Here is a 17,500-nt window from a genome sequence, read left to right as displayed (position 1 = left end):
TCAAAAGTGTATTTATTGAAAGGGGTTCTTTGTCACATATTAAAAGCAACACTTTATTTTATGTGAAGTGTGAGGTTAGGAATTGTGTGTAAATAGAGCTTGGTGCTTCTCATTGGCTACAGTTTGCCCGTACTATTACTAAAGACAACTGTAAGATCCTTGTCTGTAATAAAGCGTGACATTTCTTTACACGCTACACACCCATTTATTTTCTTTAGAAAGAATTGGTGTGACCTTCCCATCATGTCCTGCTAGTGCCGGACTCCATCTGGTGCTTGACAAGCATGACAGACTTTAAAGACACAATCCTTCATTTCGGAGCTGCTCTGTGATCAAGAACTAATTTCTCCACAACAGCCAATAGGAATAATGAAAATTACGGATGAAACAAGAGTTTGCTTTGGAGCAAGAAATACACAGAAAACAACATTAACATTAGAATCACTCATGATTCCTGAGCTTCAATGTTGAAAGAGCAAAATTGTTCTCTATATTTGAAATTCTTGCATGTTGTCACAAAAAGTACAATTACATTTTAGGCTTGACTGCCTCAGCTTGTAAGAGGCCTGAGAGCACTGTTCATTTATTTTGGAATTATGCATCATTTTTCTGCCGAAATGTATTTTATGTTTTTTTTTTTTTTTTTTTTTTTGATGTTGTTTTTGTCAATATTGAGGAAAATATTAGTTTACATTGAAGTTGTTCATTTGAGAATTTTGGAAAACTCTAGAGACAAATAGACTCTTATATTTTTTTCTTTATTTTAATGGCTAAATTTCATACTCATATATGAAATTTTTAGGGTAAAAATCACAGTTGTATTGCATTTAAAAATGAAGTGAAGCATTGTATTGAGTCCATATTACCCTCAAAATATCAAAAAGCAGAGAAGCAGAGTGAATTGTACAAGCCTCATTTAATGTATTCATGTGACATTGTTTATATCTCCCCTAGCCTTTGAATATTTCTTTAAATTTGTTGTACTTGACTTGCGTTGTATTTCTTGTCGTTATTCAATAAAAAAGACTGCCTCCGCCTTTAACTATTGAGATGGCCAATCAAATTAAAGTAGGCGGAGCTTACGCTTCACTGACACCCCTGAAGCAGAATGAAAATTTCAAAACGAAGCGTCGGTTTAAACGAGTAAACCGAGAGAGTGATATATGCGAGTGAGGTAAGATTTAATAAAAGAAAGAAAAAAAAAACACAGCGAGTCATTTAAAATATGACTGACTTAAAGTAGCCTATCTTAAACGAGCATTTAGTGCAAGGGTGCCCAAATTCGGCACTGTAGGATCCTACCTCAACACACCTGGCTGGTTTCTAGTATCCTTGAATAGAGCTTGATTAGCTGGTCCAGGTGCAGTGTGTATTTGCGGTTGAAGCTAAAATCTGCAGGACAGAGTTTGAGCACCCCTAAATTAGAGCTTCTTTTTTCTCAAAAAGAAAAAAGACAATTGGTCAAAATAACGTTTTCATCTGTTATTATTGAAAATCACGAAAAGAGAAAATGTTGAATTTTTTTTGTATTATGTTGTCTAAAAATTAACGCAAATGCGTTACCATTTTATACTTTAGCCAGTTGTCATTGCTCTCTAATTGATAACGTTTTTATGTAAGTAATTCTTGTAAGTAATGTTATTGGTATTTTGCAGAACAAAACTAAAATTATGTATTGCTCAAATACATTGTTCATTCATTTAGTTTCTTTTTGGCTTAGTCTCTCTTATAGTCGCAACAGCGGAATGAACCGCCTATTTATCTAGCCTATGTTTTATGCAGCGGATGCCTTAACAGCTACAACCCAACACTGGGAAACACCCATAAACTCTTACATACACACACATACACTACAAACAATTTAGCTTACCCAATTCACATATAGCGCATAAAAAAATCCTATGGAAGTTTTTTCCTATCAAAATTAAAATGAAAATTCAAATGCTTAAAAGATCAAATGATAAATCAAATGCTCAAACTATAAATCAAATGCTCAAACCGACATTGCAAATGATAAATCAAATCCTCAAACTGACTCTGCAAATGATAAATCAAATGCTCAAACGGACTTTGCAAATGGTGAATCAAATCCTTAAACCGACTCCTCAAATGATAAATCAAATCCTCAAACTGACATCGCAAATGATAAATCAAATCCTCAAACTGACATCGCAAATGGTGAATCAAATGCTCAAACTATAAATCAAATCCTTAAACCGACATTGCAAATGGTGAATCAAATGCTCAAACAACTCTGCAAATGGTGAATCAAATGCTCAAACGACTCCGCAAATGGTGAATCAAATGCTCAAACTGACATTGCAAATGGTGAATCAAATGCTCAAACAGACATCGCAAATGATAAATTAAATGCAAATGAGGTGTCAATCAACCAGCATAGGCGGAGCTTTAAGGCGGAAGAGTTTGTTGTTGACAACAACCGGTAGCGCTACGACTTTTTCAAGGCGTTCAGATTTGCGTGCACTATTCCACGTCGTATCCGTATAAACTCGTGAAAGAGAAAGCGAGAAATCTCCTACTGCTTCTGTCCACATTCGGAAGTGTTCATCAGATGGGTCCATCTATCACAGGAGGCCACGAAAAACCATGCGGCAAGATGATGATGCTATGTCACATTGTGGAAAACTGGATAGATTTATACATCTTACATGTAAGTAATTAAGAAATACGGTTCCTTGAGTTAAGTTACAGTAAAATAGCAATAGTTGAGCTACTGTACAGTGAACTGTAGAATTACTGAAAGTGTAAAGATGCTTTACAGTATATTTATTTTATCTTGCTGTAAATTATCATGTACTTCTGTAAGCACATGACGTTTCAAACGTTAATTTACATAAAGACGATTATTCAATGTCTGACAGAAAAATATAGGAGGTATTGCAGATTAGCAAATTATAACATTAAACAGACGTCTGAGTGATTTGTTTGTGTTGATGTAGAATGCACTTTTGTCAACACAGCTTATGTGAGATACATGTAATATTAATACAGTAATGTTTTCTTCTGTTCAGTTGGTGATAGATTTATGAAAGAATAATTTTGAGCACACAAATCACAGAGGTAACGTGACTTGTCTGGTTGTTATAGAGAAGGAAGCACACATGTTTGTGTGTTAGCTGATGCAGAGTGACTGAACAAATGCTACCATCATATTTGTTTAACAAAATATTGTTGTTTCAAACCGCTATTACAACAATTTCTTTAATGTTGATTTATATGCCATTTCTGGGCTGGAGCAGGACTTGCAAGGCAAGAAAACAGAGAAAACCTGAATTCAAAACATGAAGTAAGATCATGTTATTACTTCCAATTCAGAACTCAAATGAAACTCAAAAAGTGTGCTGTTAAATGACTTCTTTATTAAGAGCTTTGCATAATCTGAAATGTCCTCAGACTGGTGTGTGCAGTGATGATGATGAAGAACAGCAGTGTGCTGATGAAGTAAATGTTGAAGATGCTGTAGTGCCGTGGACAAGACCCTGCATCCCTCCACCTGCCTGCGTGTCCTCATCTGAGCCAGATGCTGGTGTGGTCTCTTCATCTTCAGTATGAATCAGTTTCTCAGGCATGGACAGCCTCACCTCACAACTCTGTTCCAGTCTGACTGCAGCACTGAGGGATGTGATGGCAAAAACAAGTGAAGTCCAGCATGCAGCAGAACATGGGGTTTTGTCTGAAATACATGATTGTTTGAATAAGTTTGAATAAAGCTTAGTTTCGTATCTTGTTGACTTGTATTTATTTATCATGGTTACTATTATTAATTCTTTTAATTATACATTCATATTTTCTTTAATTGTTGATGAATACATTAATAATTTCAATAATGTATAACTACATTATTTCATTTTTTGACTGAAAATTAAGATGTACTCACCTCACCTACATTTGTCTAGTGACTATTCATGCATAGCTGTGGTGTGTGTGTGTTTGTTAACAGCATTTATTATTTTTGTAAGTGTTGGGGTGGGCTTTGCAGTCTAGAGTAAATACTCACATTTTTCAAGTGTAAAATTTCTCCAAAGGAAGATCTTCAAGCAGCTGTCTGACATCTTTGTGCAGATGTACCAATGTGCCAACATTAGAAAGGCTATCAGGTAGGGTTATCAAGTTACTGATGCTATTAGGCGTTATTGCTTCTGTCCCTGCTATTTTATTTGTATTATTATGGGATTGTTATCAATAACAATTATTATTAATCATTATTATGCAGAAATAAAAATTTCATACAGGCTTAGGGAAACATTGCTGTATCTTAACAATTAACATAAACAGCAAAAAGAGAACAAATGTAATAGATTTTCTTTTGATATAAGAATATATGATTATATAATCAAACAAGACTGGAAAACTAACTTTAAGCATGTTCTACATGTGGATAAAAAATGTTACACAATAAAGGTAACAACAAATTAGGTGAAATTTGACAAGGATATCTTATGTAATAAAATATTATTTTAAATTAAGATTTAATAAACCTGCCATTTATTTAAAGTTGCGCTTGTAACGTCAGTTATGTAACTTTTTTTATCATCTTGCCGCATGGTTTTTCGTGGCCTCCTGTGATAGATGGACCCATCTGATGAACACTTCCGAATGTGGACAGAAGCAGTAGGAGATTTCTCGCTTTCTCTTTCACGAGTTTATACGGATACGACGTGGAATAGTGCACGCAAATCTGAACGCCTTGAAAAAGTCGTAGCGCTACCGGTTGTTGTCAACAACAAACTCTTCCGCCTTAAAGCTCCGCCTATGCTGGTTGATTGACACCTCATTTGCATTTAATTTATCATTTGCGATGTCTGTTTGAGCATTTGATTCACCATTTGCAATGTCAGTTTGAGCATTTGATTCACCATTTGCGGAGTCGTTTGAGCATTTGATTCACCATTTGCAGAGTTGTTTGAGCATTTGATTCACCATTTGCAATGTCGGTTTAAGGATTTGATTTATAGTTTGAGCATTTGATTCACCATTTGCGATGTCAGTTTGAGGATTTGATTTATCATTTGCGATGTCAGTTTGAGGATTTGATTTATCATTTGAGGAGTCGGTTTGAGGATTTGATTCACCATTTGCAAAGTCCGTTTGAGCATTTGATTTATCATTTGCAGAGTCAGTTTGAGGATTTGATTTATCATTTGCAATGTCGGTGTGAGCATTTGATTTATAGTTTGAGCATTTGATTTATCATTTGATCTTTTAAGCATTTGAATTTTCATTTTAATTTTGATAGGAAAAAACTTCCATAAAATCCCACATATCACATATAAATCTTTCCTTAATAGAAAACAAACTAATATTAAGGCCTACATTATATTCAAAATCATATTTTCTGAATTTTCAAGTGGTCCCATGTTTCCCCTCATATGTAGTTCTGCAAATATACTGTCTACCCAGCCCCTATTCTGTTTTCATTTTAGGATTTTTGGATTGCATCTTGAAGTATAATGTTTGCCAAGAACCTGTAGCAGTTGATATTTTGTCTGCTGTGTTGCAGTGTTTTCAATGCCGAAACCAATTGATTTTTCCTTCTTTTTTTGTCTTGGGGGAAACTTGTTGCAAAAGAAGGAGTTCTATTTCGTTGATAAGATCTCCTTAACCTTTACTAGGTAGGTGCACACATTGTATGTGTCTTACATTACCGCTTTTCTTCAGTGCACAAACCTAATAAGCCTGTGCAGAGTTTGTGCAGTGTGCTGTACAACCAACGAAACCTGCAATCATCTATATCAAATGTTATGTGCATACATTCTGTGCTTTGGCAAACTTTATAAACTTTCACACATAACACAACCTACAACATAATGATGACAGCCGCCTTATCATACCAGACTGAAAATAATTTTATTACAGGAAGTCAACATACGTTTTCAATTTAAGCTAATTTATTAGCAGAAAATACAATGTGTCTGTAGAAAGCAGCTCTCCTACAACAGCTTGATGAAGTGAAGGCTGTCACCTAGTGGTTCTTGTGTGAAATTCATCCCATTTCAACATTATATCCTACAGTGTCGTCTAATTTATTTTTGGAGCACCATAGATTTAATTTTGTAACCCTAATTTAGGCTTATCATGGTCTTTAGATTATCTTGAAACTTTCAGACAAGTGTTTTGGAGCAGGATTGCTCAGATTCAGACGTCACTGACAGACTGCTGACTGAATGTCTGATGCCTAAAACATCCAAAACTGGTAACACTTCAAGAGTTTTAAAGTCATTAACTTATTAGATTACAGTAGTTTTGCATGATTCCTGTGAAATGTGGGGCAGGTTCTTTAATGTTCCATCACAAAACAAAGTCGTCATGAACGCAAACCCCCTCATATGTCAATTGTTTTTACAACTGACAATATGTGTTAAATTATGATTACTAAAAACTGGGTTTTCAAAGTACGTGTAGATTGTTGTTGTTTAGATTCTTCAAAATACATTCCTTAGTTTGACATAACTCAACATTACATTCTCACACTCCAGAACAAGATACTAAACATTGTCTACTGTATAGACCTGCAAAACAGAGATAACTGATAACTTTATGCAAGATATACATACAAATGAAGAATGAATGTATTAGATTCATATTCGTTTGCTTGAAACTTAAATTGTTCCAAACATCATTTCTGTTGAACAATAAAGATTGTATTTTAGTTTTTCGAAGAATGTGGGTAACCAAGCGGTTTATGATCCTCATTGACTTTATATATATGTCATAATTTGTAATTCTAAGTAAATAAATCAGTTAACTGACTGATTATCCATATACAATACCATTTGCTGCTAACTGAAGAAAGAAATTCATACAGGTAAGAAAAATGGTGAGACTGTCTGTAATAACATTAATAATAATAATAAGTTTAAAATTTTTAATAAAATAGTACAGGTAAGAAAAGGGGTATCAAAGAACAGAAGAATGCTGTGTGTGACTTTTATTTTGCAATTCTGAAAAAGGTCAGAATTGCAAGATATAAACCCAGAAACCTAAGAAATGTAAGCTTGCAATTTTGAGAAAAGGCTGTGAGAATTGTGAGAGATGAACTCAGAATTCCAATAAAGTAATTTTCCAATATATTAATTTTCCTATGGCTCAGTCCCTTTGTTTATCAGGGAAGGCCACAGTGAAATGACCCGCTAACTAATCTGGATGCAAACCTGGTGCAGTGCAATCTGAGCTGCACCAGTGCTTTTTAATGCGCTCACCTTACCCCATCCCTAACTCTACCTGTCACAGTGACGTCACTCACTCCATTGAGTGCATTGTGTCTGACATTGCATTGCTGAGTGATGCAATCTTAGCTTGCATCATAAAGGCTGCATTCAGATACTATTGACTAATCCAGCATATGTTTTACACAGCGGATGTCCTTCCAGCTGCAACTCAGTACTGGAAAACATCCATGCACACTCATTCACACACATACACAATAGACAATTTAGTTTATTCAATTCACCTATACTGCATGTTTTTGGACAGTATGGGAAAAGACCAGCAACCTTTTTACTGTGAGGCAAGTCGAGAGTGCTAACCACTGAGCCACCGTTTTCGCATATGCTGCGAAAAACAGAGAGAAAGGGAAATATTTACATCTAACAATTTAGTTTTTTTCTGAATGTAAATCTTGCCATTATGGCTTTGATCTTCTGGCCGTTGTGAATTTATGTTTATATCTTTACAGTTTATATCTCACTATTCATTAAAATGAGATACAGTGTTTAGGGAAAACAATCAGAGTTGAGAGTTACTGACTCGTCTGAGAAGAAAAGACTGAATAATGTCATTATTTGCATTATATATATTAATGTCATAAATTTGCAACTACTTTTAAAATGTTAATAAAATGGTGCAATTATCACAACCATAAACAGTTAAAGGTTAGTTCACCCAAGAATAAAAATTCTTGTATTAATTTGTCACTCTCGTGTTGTTTCATTTCCCAGTACTTGTGGCTGGATGGGCATCCACTGCGTAAAACATATGCCGGAATAATGGACAGTTCATTCCGCTGTGGTGACGCCTAATAAAAAAGGGACTAAGCTGAGGTTGTTTCAATCCCCTGAAATCTTTGTTCATCTTAACACAAATTAAAACATTTTAGATGTCTTCTGTGCAAGATTAGGATGTGTTTTATGGTTAATATGATGCTTGCATGTTGCACTGCTGACTCTATAAACATAGACACACATGACATTGCAACAAAACATTGGCAAAGAAAGTCATTTTTACTGGTTTTATGGCACATAAAGGTGTTTTTGGAGCTTTGTATTATTGCAGTTATACCACTGAAGACAGCTGTTACGTTTTGACAATGCTTTTAGTTCCTTTTTTAACTTTGATCATCTTGGAATCATTGCTGTTTATGGAGGATTAGAGAGCTCTGGGGTTTCATCTAAAATATCATAATTTGTGTTCTGAAGGAAGGCGAGTAATTAAAGGGTTAGTTCACCCCAAAATTATTATTTTTCCTTTTTTGTTCTGTTAAACACAACCGAAGATATTTTAAAGAATATTGAAAATCATTCATTTCAATAGTATTTGTGTACATCAATGGTTATACTGTAGGTTTCTGACATCATTTAAAATACCTTCTTTTGTATTCAACAGAACAAAAAACTCAAACTGCTTCAGAACAAGAAAAGTCAAGAATGAGTAAATGATGGTAGAAATGTATGGAATAAAGTCGCTGTCATAAATATCCGTGCGTAAATAAAATTCACGCATCTGAAATTATAAAAACATAAAGGAAAACAGAGCGTACTGGTAATTTTACAATGGTACAATTCCAAAATCTGTGATTAGAACAGACACAGACACAACATTTTTGTTGTTTGTTTGTATACAACTGATAAATTTACGATTGGTGTACCTTACAAACGCGAAATACAGTTTTAACACAGACATAAAGACCTGATTACGAGTACGAAATAAAAAGCGACACTCCACTGTCAAAATTACAACACCGCTGTCGCATGCATTAATAAACAAGCAAGAGCCATCGATCACAACGGTGCCCTTGCTGGGCACTCGAGCTTCCACATACCGTCTCACGTAAGAGTTTTGTTATTCCTTCTTTGAGATATGTCCTCATGAGCTGTAATAAAGGTTTAAACTCAATGAGGTCCATTTTCGCTGTGTTTCTTGGACATTTTACAAAATCAAAATTAAGAATGGGCAGAGGATAGTGAGCATAATAAGTTAACGTTACAGGCAGCGAGCGCAGAATTTCTCAGTTACGGTGTTTAACTATAACATGACATTTGTTGATTAAGTAACCTTTTTTAAAGCCAAATCGACCATTGATCTATTATGTAATGAAGATATCTGCAAATTTTTATGACAGTGATTTTATTCCATAGAAATGTTCATTTTTGAGTGAACAAACCCTGTAAGCGTTTAAGGAAAAGATGAGATTTCTAGCTGTTTCTTTAATGTGGCCAGGGATTATGGCCGTCTAAATAGAGATAAGAGGCGTTTGATCATCTCACCACAAGGGAACAGTGAATGAGAATGTTCTGGAAAGTGATTTTTCTATGTCCCACAATGTATGCTATCACCAGGGATATTCAGCTTTTCCCTTTCCTATCGCTGATCTGTTGACTTGCCATCAGATACGCTGGAAAGTAGAAGGCCGCGAACATTTAACAACATAATAAATCACAGCCAGACTTCAAAATGTTGTCTCCAGCTGATAAACTTATTGAAGATTTACTTGTTTTCTCACATTGTGTTTGTAAACAAAGTTTGTCCCCTTCTCCCCAAGAACAACAATGCAGACGACTTCGATTATTCTCACTTATTTGGTGAAGGACACAGTTGGGGTGAACGTCTCTGATATGAACTCCCCAAAGGAGCAGAGCAGACATTCACCCACTCAGTCATTTGCATATTAATAGTCAACACATCCATTGCATAATTCTTTTTATTTTCATTTAGAGAAAGTATTGTGTGTTTGATAATCTGAGTAAATGTTCTGTGTTCTGCTTCTAAAGGAAGGGTCACTGAGGTTGCAGTGATATCCTTAATCTCCATCAGGCATAGATGCTCCAGGGCGACGGGAGGCTGCGTGCCATGCAGTTATTCTACAGCCAGGATTGGAGTACCGCTGAACATCTTATGCAACATTGTGAGTAAGCCTCCGTGCTTTTGTCTGCACAAATTATTGTTTCAGAGAAGAAATTGCACATTAGTTCAATACTTCATGTGAAAGAGACCACAAAAGGATCTTAGATGGGAACAAACAGAGTGGCCACTATAAAAGCAGTCCTCTCAGTGTGTTTGCCTCAGCCATTGACCCCCCTAAACCCCTATCAAATACTTCAGAAACCTGGACTCCGCATCCTGGCAACAGACAGAACTGTTTGTTTGTGCTGAATTATAGACAAAGGGTGAAAATGCTGATGGAATGAAGCATGACGTTAAGAAGAAGCCATTCTAGAGTCCTCTGTGAATGAAGGAGGCCATCTTAGTTTATAAAGGGCTCTAGAGTTGCTCAGTTTAACATGCTGTATATACATTTGTTCCCATTTCTAGTTGTTTTTTTTAGATTACTGATTATGCTCACCTGTTTCTTGTTTAGTTTATATTTTGCCTTAATTTAGTTTAATAGGGCAAACAACTATTTGTGTGGGTCTTGTAAGTATATATGACTGGTTGTGTTCTTTTGGTGTATAAACAATATTCGCCTAGAAATAGCTATGAATTTTACAAACCCGTTTCATTTGTTCCCATTTCTAGTTGTTTTTTCGATTACTGTTTATGCTTACCTGAGTCTTGTTTAGTTTATATTCTGCCTTAATTTAGTTTAATAGGGCAAACAAACTATGTTTGTGTGTGTTTGTATGTGTGTGTGTGTGTGTGTGTGTGTGTGTGTGTGCGTGTGTGTGTGTGTGTGTGTGTGTGTGTGCGCGTGTGTACATGTGTACGTGTTTTTGTTACATGTCAGGACACAAATCTGTATAGTGACATAGGTATGACACAGGTATTACAAAACGGAGGCGAAATACGAGGACATTGCTGACATCCTTATTTCTCAAAAAGCTTCTAAATCACACAGAATGAGTTTATTCAGAGAGTAAAGCTGCACTCAGTCTCCTGTGATGGTTGGGTTTAGGGGTAGGGTGGGGTGAGGGCAATACAATATACAGTTTGGACAGTATAAAATTATTAGAAAACCTATGTAATGTACCCCTTTTTCACAAAACAAACGTGTGTGTGTGGGTCTTGTAAAATATTACTGGTTGTGTTCTTTTGGTGTATAAACAATTTTCGTCCAGAAATAGCTATGAATTTCACAGACCCGATTTATTTGTTCCCATTTGTAGTTGATATGTGGATTACTGATTATGCTCACCTGCGTCTTGTTTAGTTTATATTTTGCCTTTATTTAATTTATAGGGCAAACAGCTATTTATGTGTGTGGGTCTTGTAAATATATTACTGGTTTGGTTGTGTTCTTTTGGTGTATAAACAATTTTCACCCAAATAGCTATGAATTTTACAAACCCGTTTTATTTGTTCCCGTTTCTAGTTGTTCTTTTTTTTTTAATTTTTTTTTTAGGATCATTAATTATGCTCACCTGTGTCTTGTTTAGTTAATCTTTTGTCTTTATTTAGTTTAATAGGGCAAACATATATATATATATATATATATATATTATACAATCTTCGCTCAGAAATTGCTATGAGTTTTACAAACTAACACAAGTAACCATCAAGAAGCAAACTGAGTGTTTTTTAAATATTACATTCTTGTAAAAATCTTACCTACAATTATGCAAAAAAAAATCTTTACATATTCATTTAAACAACCATCAGATTTCCAGATTGAAGATAAGGACAGAGAGGATGTTGTGTGATTAAATAGAGTCTCTTGTCTTTATCAATAAATAAGATGGCAGTCTAGGAGATGCTCTGTAGAATAGCCATCCCTCCACCAGCTGAATGAGTCACGGTCTTTCCATGCTCGCGAAGGAAGGCAGAGCAACACGGCTGCGATCTCACTCCTGCAGATGGGGCCCCGTGACTCTGCCTGTTTGCTCCTGATAACACTGCTGGAATTGTTCCTTGCCTCACTCCCCCTCGCATTTATCAAAAGCGAGTACAATGACATCCTTCAGTGCGGCTGCACGCTGAGGTGCTTTCATGGCTGCTGGCCATCAAACGAACATCTCCAACACTCGCACAAATATCAGACCGGTGAGTTTACGTGAGACAAAAATGTTCTGACAAATACGGTGCTGGATGGATCATCATTGATAAAATGATTGTAAGTGTTTGCTATGCGTTCGCTGCGTGTTTGCTGTTGTGTGTATTGGTGTTGCAGCATCCAGATTCAGTGGTTCTCAGGTAGGAGGCGTTTGATCATCTCACCACAAGGGAACAGTGAATGAGAATGTTCTGGAAAGTGATTTTTCTATGTCCCACAAAGTATGCTATCACCAGGGATATTCAGCTTTTCCCTTTCCTATCGCTGATCTATTGACTTGCCATCAGATATGCTGGAAAGTATAAGAAACAAAAAGGTAACACTCTCTCACACTATTTGATTCATGTCTTGAGCATAATGACATAACAGAAGAGCATTATAATGCTGAAGAGCTAATTACAGATAATACGGGGAGAGAAAGCAGCATATTCTACAATCCACTGGCTAACATCTACTTTCTTCAATTAAAATAAATGTAGCCAAACTTTTCCCACTAAGCATATTTACTGCTTAACACAGTGCTTAGTAGAGAAGTGTTTTCCTCTGCCCTGGAGTGTGAAATGAATAAACCATGATGGAGAAGAGAGAGAGAGTGAAATAGAGATCTAGTCAGCAGTCTGAAAGAGACTGGGACAGATAGAGTCACCTTGTCTGCGTTCCCTGTCCTCCGTTTCACCTCCATGTGTTTCCGCTGCACTTCCTGCCACCATCTTTTCCACTGCGAGTGGGTTTAATATTTTATGATGACAACTGGAACGATCAGTAGATATGAAACCCTGTTTGACACATTTAGAACCACAAAGTCACAGCTTCATTACATAAACAGCAAACGGGTAGTTGACAAATAGGCAGTAAAAATGCATTTTTAAAATAATTTTCAAAGACTAAAATTATATATTTATTAAGTCTGAGAATTGAGAAAATATGAGGGGTGACTAACTTAGTTTTCAGGTTTATTATATTATATTACTACAGAAATGTATTTTAAATATTACCTATGGTTTGACATAGCAAAAATTAAGAAAAACAACTCTTAATAATCTACAACTAGCGTGAAAATAGCAAATACCAATACCTACATAGAAAAATATCTCTGGCCCAGCTTTGGACCAAACAATCAGGGTTTGCTTGGCCCACATGCTGCAATGAATTACAGTATATGACTGGACCAAGTCTGGCATTCAGACAAGGGCCAAACATGGACCATATCTGGGCAAAGTCTCAGCTAAGTTAAAAACCCATAACTGAGCCTGAACTGGGCCATTTATGTTGGTGTGTCACGACTGCAATGAAATTGATAAACCCATTAATTAAATAAATATATGAATATATATCAAATATATATATATATATATATATATATATATATATATATATATATATATATATATATATATATATATATATATATATATATATATATTTCAAGAGTTCACACTTAGATATTCTTGGCGGTAATAGCAGATTTGAGATTTGGCATGCTGTCCCAGTAGAGAACCCTGAGCTCAAAGATTATTGAGCCTAACACTCCTGGCTAGTCAATAAGCATGTAAGGAGGTCCGAGATCAGGTAGGTCTCAAGAGCTCCCCCTAGAAAAGAGAAGAAAAGAAGAAGATGGGGTTGAAGGAAGGATGCTTCCAAAACCGAAGATAGCACAGTAGGGTGAAATCGGTCTATTTGTTGTAAGCTTAGATTAGTGTGATTGGATTATTACTAATTTTGGATGAGAAGCCAGCCGTCACCAATCACAATTTGTTTTTGTTTTTTTTCCATGATTGTTGGCCATCAATAAATGGGGTGTCTCACTAAAGCACAACAGAACTTAATTTCATAATGTTTAAAAAAGTTAAAATATGTGAAGAATTCTAAGAAAAAGGGTCCACGTCATGGGCTAAATAAACAATGATGCCCAGAGAGTGAGGGTACCATCTCTGTAATATTTTGGTAGAGTTATTGGACCCCCCGATACAACCTAGGAGTGAAGAGAGGGTTATAGGATTGTGAATGGACAAAGAGGGAGGGTGGGTCTGAAAGAACGAGAAAAACAGTGCTAGAAGGCTGGTCTGCCTTAAATAAGTTTTAGGGAGTATGTGATTGGTTAAGCAGACAAAGTAAGGATTGGTTCTGCCGTCAAACCTTTGTGAACAAGTTAACTCCATATCATTTCAGCTAGTCCATATTGCACATAGGCATCATTTAAGTTTATTTATAAACTAATTTCGAGAGGATCACATGATTATGATTGAACACGGCTGGTTCTGCATTATGATCCACCAATCAGACGATTCCTAACCCATTATAAAGAGCCAGGGTTTCTCACTACAGTCATCTTCGATTTGAAGAATCCCCTTTTCCACCTCTACTCTTCCACCTTTTCGTTCATAGGGCGGCACGGTAGCCCAGTGGTTAGCACTGTTGCCTCATAGCTAGAACGTCACCAGGTCTAGTCCTCTAACAGGACGGCTGTCATTTCTGTGCAAAGTTTGCATGTTCTTTCTGCACTCACATGGGTTTCCCCTGGGTTCCCACATTCGAAAAACATGCACTACAAGTAAATTGATCAATCTAAATTTAGCACTACAGTCAAACTTTCATCTTGCAGCATATCTCTTCATAGCAATTATTTTAGTCATCAGCTCTTATCAAAAAGGAGGGAGTTGTTGAGATCTACCTGAGATCAAAGCTCCCCTCTCACCCTGCAAACGGGAGAGAGCCCAGGGCTCAAGGACCTTTTGAGCTCAGGGCTTTCTCCCGGGACAGACAGCATGCCAAACTTGCTTATAATCAATCATCAGCTAAGTGTGAACTCTTGAAAGAGCCCCTATTATAGGTTTTTGAAAATAACCTTCCATAAAACATCCAGCTGAGGTTTAAGTCTAAAAGTGCACCTCGTTTAAAATTATTGATTCTTAAACAAATAAGTCGACTCTGAGTCGAATATACAAATCGAGTTGGTTCGGATCTTTTGTTTGATCGCATTGACTTTGATACGGTACATCACCAAATATTTAGTTCCAGTTCCGGTAAAATGTGAACCCGCTTTCCCTTTTCTAAAACCAAAATATGACCTTTTTTAATGCAAAATAGGGGCTCTTGAAATGTGAAATTTACTTATATATTGCTTTAAAAAACATTCTTTTGCATAGTTTTATGAAATAAATCCTTTTTTACCATGGCAACTTTTTAAAATAATGCAACTTTTATTAAATATAACTCTTTTTTGATCACATGGAGTTGAAATATTGTTTCCTGTCATTTATTTTCAGCTGGGACTCGAGCTATCGACCTTCTTGCTGTGAGGCGACAGTGCTAGCCACTGAGCCACTGTATCACCCCAGATTTGTCTAAAAAATTTCAAAAATTAAAAAAAAAAATAATAATTACGGCAGTTTTTAGAACAAGAGGTTCATGGACGACAAAATAATTTTGTTAAACCACTTGCTCCATTTTAAATGATGTTAATGCTAATTATATTCATATTTGAATCACAAAGACAGTGAAAATGCAATGTCACGTCAACAACTCACATGCTGTATTGCTATTTTCTAACACAGACACCCACAGTTTTACCTGCATATTGGCAAGCCTGTTTGTTATGACCTTTGTTTTGTCTTTTATAAACTCACAGCATCTGGCTTTTACAGCCGAATTTGTGTGCCAAAATTTTAGCACACAATAGCGAGTTGTTGTTCTAAATCACTGGCCATTATTCGTCCCATCATAGACATAAGCCCCACAGAGGCGATGTTTGTGTCTGACTCCCGAGCTCTGTTTCAGCTTGCAGAGGTAGCAATAAAACTCTCAGTCTGTGCGTCGTGTCACAGCTGAACGCTTTAAAGGAGACTCACCCACACATCTCAAATGCTCAGCGCTTTGTCAAGGACATCCAGTCATTCTTCCCATTTTCTCTCGTGCTTTAGTCTTTTTTAGTGCGCCAGAAGGCTGACAAGAGACAGCTATCGTCGAGGCAAATGGAGTAGAGATCTTTTTTTAATAACCCACATCATTCTCTCCTGCTGATATTCGAAACGATTACATTTCCAGGCTATCAAAAGCTTTAAAAAACATTTAGTTATGCTCCTTAAGAAACAGCAGATTTTAAAAAGACTTCACTTTTGAATCGCATTTATTGCTGGTGTATAGAAAAAAGCAGTGGGTGCATTTTTTAAAACATCTCCTTTTCAGATTTGAGCAACACAAGTGTGAGTAATTCAAAGAGGCTAAATATAAAATTCAGAAAGTCTTATTATATAGTGACACAGGAGGACATTCAGTGAACAAATCCATGATTTTCAAATATAAAATAAGGTGGCGGAGAGAGCTTAAAAGCACATCCAATTACAAAAAAACACCATCAAATAAAGAAATAATCTTTCTCAATTTGACAGCACACGTCTTGCAAATTGGTCACAACACAATGGAAGAAACCAACCCAAGCTCATTCTAAAAACGTAGTCCTGCGGACGTTTCTGGAGACAGCGGAATGCAGAGAGGAGTCGACCACGGTGACCAATTTCGAGTCCGGGGAAGAGCGGTTCCAGCAATCAGGTAAGACAAAAACAGAATCCCAAAAATTAAGTGAACGAGTTTCATGACAGGGTGAGAACGCGGTGAAATCCGAAAACGCGGTAGAAAAAAAAATCGGGGCTTTTTTTTTTTTTTTGGACGGCTTTTGCAAACTGTTGCTCGGGTTTAGGGAAGCGAGCGGGCGGGCGGGTCGATTGGTAAAATTGGTTGGGTTCGGGGAAGGAGCAGGGCAGGTCGGCCGATTGGCCGGTCGCGCAGTCAATCATCCGGTCAGTCGGACAGCGGCCTCCGGTGGGTTCACACGAGAACAGCGCGGGCGGGAACTGCACTCGCGAGAGGCGTCTGAAGTGCGAAAAAGCGCACAACAGCGGCCTCTCGTGGATTCGCGAAAACAAAAACTGGAGCCATACGTACCCGCCGGGACATATTCCGCGGTCTCCAGAAACTACGTTTCCACAATGAGCCCGGGTTGGAAGAAACACTTGGAAATATCCACTTAACACAATAGAAGTGTTTCTAGGAGACCCAAAAACACGACGGATCTTGCTGAGATATGAATGTTTTATTATCAAAGATATGTGTTATTATGGGTTTATTACATGTATTATCAGGATATTATATTTACAATATGTAAACAAAATTCTGAGGTGATAACTTGAAATTGTAAGAGCTGTATTGCATCTCTATTTGAGTTTTAAAATGATGTTATATTGTTACATTATTGGATTATGAAGAACTGGTTATCGTTTC

At 36.5% G+C, this 17,500-nt stretch overlaps 4 long non-coding RNA genes and 1 pseudogene across 11 annotated transcripts in view; 2 read left to right on the top strand and 3 right to left on the bottom strand.

Moving 5' to 3' along the window:
• Window positions 1–664: 664 nt before the first annotated feature.
• Window positions 665–10,313, bottom strand: LOC147832608 (uncharacterized). Its single transcript, XR_015517017.1, has 3 exons — window positions 6,902–10,313; window positions 5,282–6,797; window positions 665–1,899 (listed from the first exon to the last, which is right to left on the bottom strand). It is a non-coding gene; the product is annotated as an uncharacterized LOC147832608 (long non-coding RNA).
• LOC141379150 (uncharacterized) overlaps window positions 1,057–17,500 on the top strand; it is a 21,519-nt gene continuing 5,075 nt past the window's right edge. The window contains exons 1-4 of one of the 7 annotated variants that reach the window (XR_015517007.1): window positions 1,095–1,174; window positions 5,590–5,633; window positions 10,008–10,141; window positions 16,612–16,771. This is a non-coding gene — a long non-coding RNA (uncharacterized LOC141379150). Of the gene's footprint in view, window positions 1,175–5,444; window positions 5,634–10,007; window positions 10,142–10,225; window positions 11,498–16,611; window positions 16,772–17,500 lie in introns of those variants that run through there. The other 6 variants (XR_015517004.1, XR_015517006.1, XR_015517005.1 and 3 more) reach the window with 6 other exon arrangements.
• On the top strand, window positions 2,826–3,743 carry LOC147839604 (uncharacterized). Its single transcript, XR_015516994.1, has 2 exons — window positions 2,826–3,307; window positions 3,415–3,743. It is a non-coding gene; the product is annotated as an uncharacterized LOC147839604 (long non-coding RNA).
• Window positions 3,361–4,753, bottom strand: LOC147839603 (uncharacterized). Its single transcript, XR_015517014.1, has 2 exons — window positions 4,019–4,753; window positions 3,361–3,694 (listed from the first exon to the last, which is right to left on the bottom strand). It is a non-coding gene; the product is annotated as an uncharacterized LOC147839603 (long non-coding RNA).
• The window catches only part of LOC148679798 (uncharacterized), a 4,470-nt pseudogene continuing 3,862 nt past the window's right edge, over window positions 16,893–17,500 (bottom strand). The window contains exon 1 of the transcript XR_015945362.1: window positions 16,893–17,500. This exon is cut by the window's right edge and continues 3,862 nt beyond it. The product of XR_015945362.1 is annotated as an uncharacterized LOC148679798 (transcript).

This window comes from Danio rerio, chromosome 19 (genome assembly GCF_052040795.2).
Source record: "Danio rerio strain M-AB ecotype USA chromosome 19, GRCz13ab, whole genome shotgun sequence".
NCBI lineage: Eukaryota > Metazoa > Chordata > Actinopteri > Cypriniformes > Danionidae > Danio > Danio rerio.
This window is presented reverse-complemented; position numbering and strand designations above follow the sequence as displayed.